Raw genomic sequence first — 11,173 nt, 5'->3', positions numbered from 1 at the left:
GATTATCCAAAAATGTCAGGAAGTAAAACACCAAACAACAAGGGAAAAAAACTGAAAATCCATAAGATGTGCAGTCTGAAACATTTAAATTTTTAATTCATAATTTAAAACAAGAATTGATTCATCTAAGAGAAAACTGAAAGAGGTGATAAAAATTGAAGTTCTAACATGGAGTAAAATGAATGAAGTGTTCATATGTCTTCAAGATTCTCTTACAGCCAACAGTGAGGGCAGGGCAACTTCTTGAGCCTAGAGTAAATCTTAAGTTTATTTTGGAATTATTTAGGCAAAGCTGCTGTTGCTGAAAAGAATAATCCCTTCATAAAATTACACACATTCTTGTTGATGTATGGCAAAAACAAACACAATATTGTAAACCAATTAACCTCCAGTTAAAAATAAATATTTTTTTTTTACAAATACTACACCCAACACCCAGAGGTTCTACAACCATTTTGCATAAAAACATACAAAGAGCTAAAGGATGTTGCAAAGAACAGCAGATATGAAATAAAAATATGTGCAATCAAACCTGGACTCTGAATATGTAACACTGGAGGGATGGGACAAGTGGCCTGGGGTGTTGAATCTTGGCTTGGTTACCAAATTCCCAGCTACCTACCTATCTCTCTTCACTGCACTTCTACAATTTTCCTTGAGACAGAGTCTTAGCATGCTCAAGACTTATTCCTAGAGGGCAGGCCTCCCAGGAAAGAAGTTAGCTTTCTGGAAGTTCCATGACACTCATCAATGGCCCATTGCTTAAGTCAGTTAATTCTGGTTGATGACAGCAAGTCTTAGACCCCAGTACCCCAATCATGCCAGCTTCCCCAGCCTAAACACTGGTGTGGCAAATCCTGCCAATAGTTTACTAGGTCATCCAGCTGCAAGCACAAGGCTTGGACTCTAGCCTGCTAGTCACTTGAGGATAGGGGCTGATGTTTCTACCCTCAAAAATAAACACTGAGTTAAGAGCAAATAGCTGGAGCCAGCTCATAATGCTATTGTATTATGGCTGCCTCCCAACTGCAGCAAAGATGAGTTGTTATTTCCTTAAAAATTCAGCTTAAAGGCCCCAAAGCTCAAGGATGGGACTCTCCCTATCCCCCAGAATATGACTTCCAGTTATGCCAGATTACAGTGTGCAACCCCAGAATCAGATGAATAGAGAGAAAAGCCACAGATCTACTTCATGATTTTGTTAAGTTTCTCCCTAGGACTGATATGTGTACTGTCTGACTATTTGCCCTGGTTACCATAATACCTCCACTATAGCTAATACATATCAAGGGAGGGTAGTACTTCTTAATAACCATTTGGAGGTTGCAGAAATAGAAACGGAAGATTAAAATATGTGTGTGTGTATATACAGCTGAAGACTGGGTTAGTCTATATATCCACCTCCATTATAAGCATTTATTGAATAATAGGCAATGTCCTGGATATTGGAAAAATACAAATAATAGTCATGGTCATATCAATCTTACTCTTAAAGAATTTAGATTCCAGTAGGAGATATAAGATAGAGACACAGAAAATTACAATATAGAATAGAAAATGATTACTGTCACCAAAAAAGTATAGTCAAAATGTCACAATAGTTCAAAAAAAAAAAGATCTCAATGAAGTGATGACATTTAAGCTACAGAATGGCATTAACAGACAGAGAAAATGGCATAATCCAACACAGAGAGAAGCTGAAGATTGACTGGACTACAGGGCATGTTTGGGGAGCTTGGAAATATGGAAAGAAAGGTTATCTATATCTCAGTCACAAAGGATTTAACCACTAGAGTAGGAACATAAGCTTTAGTCTGAAGACCAGTAAGAGCCACTCAAAGATGATAACTTCTCAGAGCTGTTGCTGGAGGAATTCCAGAGGCAAGAGGCCATCCTACCAGATGACTTCTGATGTCTTTCCTTCCTCTCATATTCTCTGAGTTGTTAAATTTATGCTGATGAAGAAATAATCCTCCAATTTAGGCATGACCACACTGGTTGAATTAGAGCTTGAGTGTGGAGAAGTTACTATTGCCTTCTGAAAGCATTGGCTTATCAGAGGTGATGCAGAGAGAGCAAAGTTCAAGCAACTAAAGGAAATAGAAAACCCAAGCCATAGAGGGTTCTTCTCTTCCTAATGATCCCCTTGGGCAAGAAGCTAACCAGTTCAGAGATTCAGCTTGACATCATCAGCTTGTTTTCTCACAAACAATATCTCAGCAGGAAAGTAGTATTTTTCCTCTTTGCCCCACTGGTTGACACATAAGTGGTAGTCCCTCCCCATACCTGATAGTTTCATCAAATAGCTAAAGAGAAAATAACTATTGTGGGCTGGGAGGCATAACCTAAACTCAAGGCATCTTTAACGTGATTAGATCCATTTACAGTGAACTGGAGCCAAGTGAAGCAACTATTTACAGAGCAACTGGAAGGGATTCACTGAACTGGAATGCAGTGTACTGAGCTAATTCTACAAAACTGTGATTACAAAACTACAGAGCTTGACCAAGGAAAAGTTCATGTGTTTAATGACCTTGTATCTAAAATTACACACAATCTAAAATCTCCTTCCTTTCCTACTACAGGAATTAGTGAACTATATTGCTTTACGTACACAAGTTTGTGTCTGCATAATATGACTAATGTGAACTGTGGTTTCTAGAAATTTATCATGAAGAAACAGACAAATATGCAAAGATGCATGCAGAAGGATGTTACTGCAGGATTCTCTAAAATAGTGAAAGACTGGAAATAACATATATAATCCATCAGGAGAGATTAAAATACAGTCACACATAAATCAGAGCAAGATCTGCTATGACCCACCCCTCACAGTAATTGAAATAAAAGCAAAAATAAACAAATGGGACCTAATTAAACTTAAAAGCTTTTGCACAAACAAGGAAACTATAAGCAAGGTGAAATGACAGCTTTCAGAATAGGAGAAAATAACAGCAAATGAAGCAAGTGACAAAGAATTAATCTCAAAAATATACAAGAACCTCATGCAGCTCAATACCAGAAAATAAATGAGCCAATCAAAACATGGGCCAAAGAACTAAACAGACATTTCTCCAAAGAAGACATAGAGATGGCTAACAAACACAGAAAAGATGCTCAACATCACTCATTATCAGAGACATGCAAATCAAAACCAAAATGACATACCATCTCATGCCGGTCAGAATGGCTGCTATCAAAAAGTTTATAAACAGCAAATACAGGAGAGGGTGTGGAGAAAAGGGAACACTCTTACGCTGTTGGTGGGAATGCAAACTAGTACAGCCACTATGGAGAACAACATGGAGATTTCTTAAAAAACTGGAAATAGAACTGCCATATGACCCAGCAATCCCACTGCTGGGAATACACACCGAGGAAACCAGAATTGAAAGAAACACGTGTACCCCAATGTTCATCGCAGCACTGTTTACAATAGCTACGACATGGAAGCAACCTAGATGTCCGTCGGCAGATGAATGGATAAGAAAGCTGTGGTAACATATACACAATGGAATATTACTCAGCCATTAAGAAGAATACATTTGAATCAGTTCTAATGAGGTGGATGAACCTGGAGCCTATTATACAGAGTGAAGTAAGTCAGAAAAAAAAAAAAAAACAGAACACCAATACAGTATGTTAATGCATATATATGGAATTTACACAGATGGTAACGACAACCCTATATGTCAGATAGCAAAAGAGACACAGAGATAAAGAACAGACTTTTGGACTCTGTGGGAGAAGGCGAAGGTGGGATGATTTGAGAGAATAGCATTGAAACATGTATATTACCACGTGTGAAACAGATCACCAGTCCAAGTTCGATGCATGAAACAGGGCACTCAGAGCCAGTGCACTGGGACAATCCAGAGGGATGGGATGGGGAGGGAGGTGGGAGGGGGTTGGGGATGGGGGACACATGGCTGATTCATGTCAATGTATGGCAAAAACCACCACAATATTGTAAAATAATTAGCCTCCAATTAAAATAAATTAATTAATTAAAATAAATAAATAAAGTACAGTCACAAAAATGAACTATTAGCCAGCCAGAAAAGGAATAAATTAGATGGAATAACAAGAAAAGATGTCCAGATATTGCTCAGAAAACTAGGATGCAAATAGTATGCATTGTTGTTGTTCAGTCACATAGTCATGTCCAACTCTTTGCCACCCCATGGACTGCAGCATGCCAGGCCTCCTTGTCCCTCACCATCTCCCAAAGTATGCCCAAGTTCATGTCCATGGTATTGGTGATACCATACAGCTATCTCAGCCTCTGACCCTCTTCTCCTTCTGCCCTCAATCTTTCCCAGCATCAAGGACTTTTCCAATGCGTCAGCTGTTCACATCAGATAACCAAAATCCTGTAGCTTTAGTTTCAACATCAGTCCTTCCAATGAGTATTCAGGGTTGATTTCCCTTAATATTGACTGGTTTGATTTCCTTGCTGTCCAAGGACTTTCAGGAGTCTTCTCCAGCACCACAGTTTGAAGGGATCAATTTTTTGGCATTCTGCTCTTTACAGTCCAGCTCTCACCATAGTTGATGAAACAGAGGTAGATATTTTTCTGGAATTCCATACTTTTCTCTATGGTCCAATGAATGTTGGCAACTTGAACTCTGGTTCCTCTTCCTTTTCTAAACCCAGCTTGGACATCTGGAAGTTCTTGGTTCACATATGCTGAAGCCCTAACATGTAAGATTCTAAGCAGAACCTTAGTAGCATGGGAGATGAGTGCAATTGTTTGAAGGTTAGCACATTCTTTAGTGTTACCTTTCTTGGGAAATGGGATGAGGCTGGACCTTTTCCAGTCCTGTGGCCACTGCTGGGTCTTCCAGATTTGCTGACATACTGAATGTAACACCCTGACGGCATCATCCTTTAGGGTTTTGGATAGTTCTGTGGGTAGCAGTATAGTATAATATAATATAGTATGGTAGTTTGATGGTTTAGTTCTAAGTCAGACACAAGTGTCAGACTCTTGTGACCCCATGGACTGTAGCCTGCCAGGCTCCTCTGCCCATGGGATTCTCCAGGCAAGAATACTGGAGTGGGTTGCCATTTCCTTCTGCAGGGGATCTTCCCAACTCAGGGACTGAACTAGGGTCTCTTGCATTGCAGGCAGATTCTCTACGAACATAGATATGAATGAAACACCATAATATAGTATAGTATGTATAACAAAATCTAATTTTTAAATTTATATATTTTATATATAAATATACATTCATAAAATTTAAATATATGTATCAGTTCAGTTCAGTTCAGTTCAGTCGCTCAGTCGTGTCCGACTCTTTGCGACCCCATGAATCGCAGCACGCCAGGCCTCGCTGTTCATCACCATCTCCCGGAGTTCACTCAGACTCATATCCATCAAGTCCGTGATGCCATCCAGCCATCTCATCCTTGGTCGTCCTCTTCTCCTCCTGCCCCCAATCCCTCCCAGCATCAGAGTCTTTTCCAAGGAGTCAACTCTTTGCATGAGGTGTCCAAAGTACTGGAGTTTCAGCTTCAGCATCATTCCTTCCAAAGAAATCCCAGGGTTGATCTCCTTCAGAATGGACTGGTTGGATCTCCTTGCAGTCCAAGGGACTCTCAAGAGTCTTCTCCAACACCACAGTTCAAAAGCATCAATTCTTCAGCGCTCAGCCTTCTTCACAGTCCAACTCTCACATCCATACATGACCACAGGAAAAACCATAGCCTTGACTAGATGGACCTTTGTTGGCAAAGTAATGTCTCTGCTTTTGAATATGCTATCTAGGTTGGTCATAACTTTTCTTCCAAGGAGTAAGCGTCTTTTAATTTCATGGCTGCAGTCACCATCTGCAGTGACTTTGGAGCCCCAAAAAATAAAGTCTGACACTGTTTCCACTGTTTCCCCATCTATTTCCCATGAAGTGATGGGACCTGATGCCATGATCTTCGTTTTCTGAATGTTGATCTTTAAGCCAACTTTTTCCCTCTCCTCTTTCACTTTCATCAAGAGGTTTTTTAGCTCCTCTTCACTTTCTGCCATAAGGGTGGTGTCATCTGCATATCTGAGGTTATTGATATTTCTCCCAGCAATCTTGATTCCAGCTTGTGTTTATTCCAGTCCAGCATTTCTCATGATGTACTCTGCATATAAGTTAAATAAGCAGGGTGAAAATATATGGATAAATTTGTGCATAAACATGTAGGATATATACATAAGATATGTTTAAAACAAAATATAGACTACACATAGGTACATATATACAATATATTTCTATAGGTAGATAAATGTATTTATATACACAGAGAATGTAAGACAAAGAAAAGCCTAAATATTAGGAACCAAATTAGCAAGTTAACAGTAACTGTCTCTAGGGGTTTGGTACATTGGAGAATTCTTATTTTCTAATTGTGTACTTCTGAGTAGATTGAATTTTGTTACAATAAGCATATATTGCTTTTACAATCAGAGAAAGAATATTTCTATCAAAAAAGGAGGATAGAAAAAGAGACTCCAATCCTTCATTAACTTTTCAAAATTTAAATATTACTTATATTACACATAATTTTAAAATGTTTTTAAGATTGTTGAAAATAAAGGGTTGTATAAAATAAGCTCTTTGGTATACTGAAAAGAATACTGGATCTAAACTTCAAAGTCTTCAGTTTTGAGTCCTGGCTCTCTATTTTCTATTTCCAAATCTCAGCTTCTTCATTAATAAAACAAATGGTTATATTTACTGGCTCTCAAAGTCCCTCTTAACATTTTGTTATTCTAACTGGAAATAAACATGCCACGATCCAATTCTCCCTCATTAGAAAGGTCTGCAATGAGGGTCTGCAATGGTCTACAAAACTGCTATAATTCAAAGACAGGTGGGATTAGTCCCAAACCCTTGGAAGAACTGGGTCATATAATGGAGTACATTTCAATCTCAGGTCCCTGAATAGCAAACACATTCTAGCTCACTATGCAAAGAATATGAGGGAAAAGGGAACAAGTCCTTTTTGTGACCTGCAGTCAGAATTCCTGCCAATATTTCTATAATGATCCCCTACCTACTACCTACACACACACACACACACACACACACACACACACACACACATACATTCACTCACTCAGTCAGTCACCATTTTTAGAGATGAAGCTTAGTCCAGAGAGGCAAAGGGGCTTGCATAAAATCTCACAGTTAATGAATAGAAAATTCAGGACTACAAATATGTAATTATGTCTAGGCTGAGTGTAATACTCTTTAGACCTTATAGTTCTCACCTGATGAGTCCATTCATAATACCTCCTACAACTCAGTTTACTTCTCTGAAATTTTAATACATTAAAAGGGAAAGGCTCTTTAAGACAAATCATTTCCATCTCCCTTTCCCAATCTCATAATAGGCATGCTGATATATACTTATCTACTTTGAGGCTGCAATCATACCCAAGTGTAGATCTGAGTCATCCTAGCCACTTTCAATGAACCAAACAAACTACTTCGAAATGGAAGATATTAAAAGAGTAAACTTAGAAGTGTAACATCAAGTGGGCCTTAGGAAGCATCACTACAAACAAAGCTAGTGCAGGTGATGGAATTCCAGTTGAGCTCTTTCAGATCCTGAAAGATGATGCTGTGAAAGTGCTGCCTTCAATATGCCAGCAAATTTGGAAACCTCAGCAGTGGCCACAGGACTGGAAAAGGTCAGTTTTGATTCCAATCCCAAAGAAAGGCAATGCCAAAGAATGCTCAAACTACCACACAATTGCACTCATTTCACATGCTAGTAAAGTAATGCTCAAAATTCTCCAAGCCAGGCTTTAGCAATATGTGAACTGTGAACGTTGCAGAGGAACCAGAGATCAAATTGCCAACATCCGCTGGATCATGGAAAAAGCAAGAGAGTTCCAGAAAAACATCGATTTCTGCTGTATTGACTATGCCAAAGCCTTTGACTGTGTGGATCACAATAAACTGTGGAAAATTCTGAGAGAGATGGGACTACCAGACCACCTGACCTGCCTCTTGAGAAACCTGTTTGCAGGTCAGGAAGCAACAGTTAGAACTGGACATGGAACTACAGACTGGTTCCAAATAGGAAAAGGAGTACATAAAGGCTGTATATTGTCACCCTGCTTGTTTAACATATATGCAGAGTACATCATGAGAAACACCGGGCTGGAAGAAGCACAAGCTGGAATCAAGATTGTCAGGAGAAATATCAATAACCTCAGATATGCAGATGACACCACCCTTATGGCAGAAAGTGAAGAACTAAAGAGCCTCTTGATGAAAGTGAAAGAGGAGAGTGAAAAAGTTGGCTTAAAGCTCAACATTCAGAAAGCAAAGATCATGGCATCCGGTCCCATCACTTCATGGCAAATAGATGCGGAAACAATGGAAACAGTGGCTGACTTTATTTTTGGGGGCTCCAAAAATCACTACAGATGGTGATTGTAGCCATGAAATTAAAAGACGCTTACTCCTTGGCAGGAAAGTTATGACCAACCTAGAGAGCATATTAAAAAGCAGAGACATGTCTTTGTCAATAAAGATCTGTCTAGTCAATGCTACGGTTTTCCAGTAGACATGTAAGGATGTGAGAGTTGACCATAAAGAAACCTGAGCGCCAAAGAATTGATGTTTTCGAACTGTGATGTTAGATAAGACTCTTGAGAGTCCCTTGGACTGCAAGGAGATCCAACCAGTCCATCCTAAAGGAGATCAGTCCTGAGTGTTCATTGGAAGGACTGATGCTGAAGCTGAAACTCCAATCCTTTGGCCACCTGACGTGAAGAGTTGACTCATTTGAAAAAACCATTATGCTAGGAAAGATTGAGGGCAGGAGGAGAAGGGGATGACAGAGGGTGAGATGGTTGGATGGCATCACTGACTCAATGGACATGAATTTGGGTAAACTCCGGGAGTTCATGATGGACAGGGAGGCCTGGCGTGCTGCAGTTCATGGAGTCGCAAAGAGCTGGACATGACTGAGTGACTGAAAGAACTGAAACTTAGAAGGATAGAGCAACTCTGTTTAAGAGAAATAAAACAAAATAGGAAATGGAAGTGGAGAAGGCAATGGCACCCCACTCCAGTACTCTTGCCTGGAAAATCCCATGGACACAGGAGCCTGGTATGCCACAGTCCATGGGGTCACTAAGGGTTGGACACAACTGAGTGACTTCACTTTCACTTTTCACTTTCACTTTGAAGAAGGGAATGGCAACCCACTCTAGTGTTCTTGCCTGGAGAATTCCAGAGACGGGGGAGCCTGGTGGGCTGCCATCTATGGGGTCACACAGGGTCAGACACAACTGAAGTGACTTAGCAGCAGCAGGAAATGGAAGAGCTAGGTTCAAGTGCTCATTCTGAGAGTTGATTGCTGTAGGACCTTAGTCAATGTATTTAATATTCCTAAGCCTCAGCTGTCATTTGTATAATTTAGGAACCATTCATTCATATATTCAACAAACATTTGAGTGTTTCCTTGTGTTAGTCATGGTACTAGAAGTAGAGGAAATGATGTTAAGCCAAAGTAGATGCAGTTAGTACTTGTTCTCATGGAATTTGTAGTATTGTAGGAGAGGTCCTCATGGAATTTGAGGTATAGAAGGAGAGTTGAATGTTAAATAATCATACAAATAAATGAATGATGATTGTTAGAAAAATAATTATCATTTCAGAGTATATAGCAAAAGTACATGACCTAGTCCTGAGCAATTGATACTTCAACTTAGATTTGATAAATGATCAGTCATTAACTTGGTGAAAGGACAGAAGAGAATGAGGAAGTATATTCCAAGAATAGGAAGCACTATGTGCAAAAGCCCTGTGATAGCAAAAAACAGAAATGGCTTGAAGAACTAAAAGGAGGTAATGAAAATGGCTATTGAAAAGTTTTAAACATGAGAGTGAATGTTATAGAGCAGTTATGAGATAACATGAAATAGGACATAAAACATTGTTTTAACGATTGAAGTAAACAATAGGCTAGATGTTAACAGGAGAAAAAGGTATAAAACTCATTTGAAACAACTCTCCATCCCCAAAACAAAGGCATTAATTATCAAAATACTAGCTAATGTTGTTCAATGACTAAAGTATTTTACTAGAAAAGGCAAGAATGGAATATAACAGCACCACAGGTTTGCTTTTTTTTTTAAGTTGAAAATCTTCTAGTTGAAAGAACAAAAAATATAAGGTTCACCAAGTTTAAAAGAAGAGTCTGACTTTATAGAAAACAAATGACAGGATTTATCAGACATCTCCACTGCAGAGACAACAATGAATGCTAATCTAGCTTAATACAGTAGAAATGAAAACTCAAAAGAGAAGCCATCCAGGTTGTGATCAAACGTAGCTTCTTGGAAACAATTCAAAACGCAATCACCTGACTTCCTGAACTCCTGAGTCAAGTTCCAATCAAAGAACTTATAAGCTGACTTTTCCACAACTAAAAATTTCTACTAAGATAAAATGGATATTTTATTTTGAACTTAAATGAAACTTTAAGAAAAGTATCAGTAGAATTGGTGGGTCTTTTTTCTTTCTTAAGAACACTGCTGGGGAACTTACTAATAGACTTATAAATGAGGGTGATAGAGTGTCAGCTTTGATAAGGGCATTAATTAAATGAAAATTGACTGCTGACATTTCTACAAGTTCAAGCCAGTAGATCAAACAAAAACCCAAAGGAAGAGAGAAGGTCAAGGTGATATTCTACTTGCCAGAAAGTAAGTTAAAAGTTCCTGAATAAGCTAAGACATATGAAACTGCAGACCTGTGGACATGTTACTTATAAGAAGTCTAATAGAACCAACTAAATGGCAAGGAATTTATAGAAACATATTAGGTAGCAACTAGCATGGCTTCATTTGTATTAGATCAATGGAAATTTTCTTCTTTAACAAAGTAGCAGATCATAAAAATAAAGTAAACAAGGGTATGTAATCTATTGTAACTTCAACAATCTTTTTAGTTCTATCACGCAACACAAAGTACCATGTAAGAGGAAATATAATGAGGTGGCCTAGAAGGTTATACCCAAAGAGTGGTTAGTGCATCAGAATAAATTGCAGATATATTAAAGAGTTGAATATGCAAAAATCAAATCATTAAAAAAGAAGTGAATATTATTAAATCTTTGGAAAGGGCAACTAGAAGCAATTTGAAGAAACAAAGGAAAAGA

This window comes from Capricornis sumatraensis, chromosome 10 (genome assembly GCF_032405125.1).
Source record: "Capricornis sumatraensis isolate serow.1 chromosome 10, serow.2, whole genome shotgun sequence".
In the NCBI taxonomy this organism is placed as follows: domain Eukaryota; kingdom Metazoa; phylum Chordata; class Mammalia; order Artiodactyla; family Bovidae; genus Capricornis; species Capricornis sumatraensis.
This window is presented reverse-complemented; position numbering follows the sequence as displayed.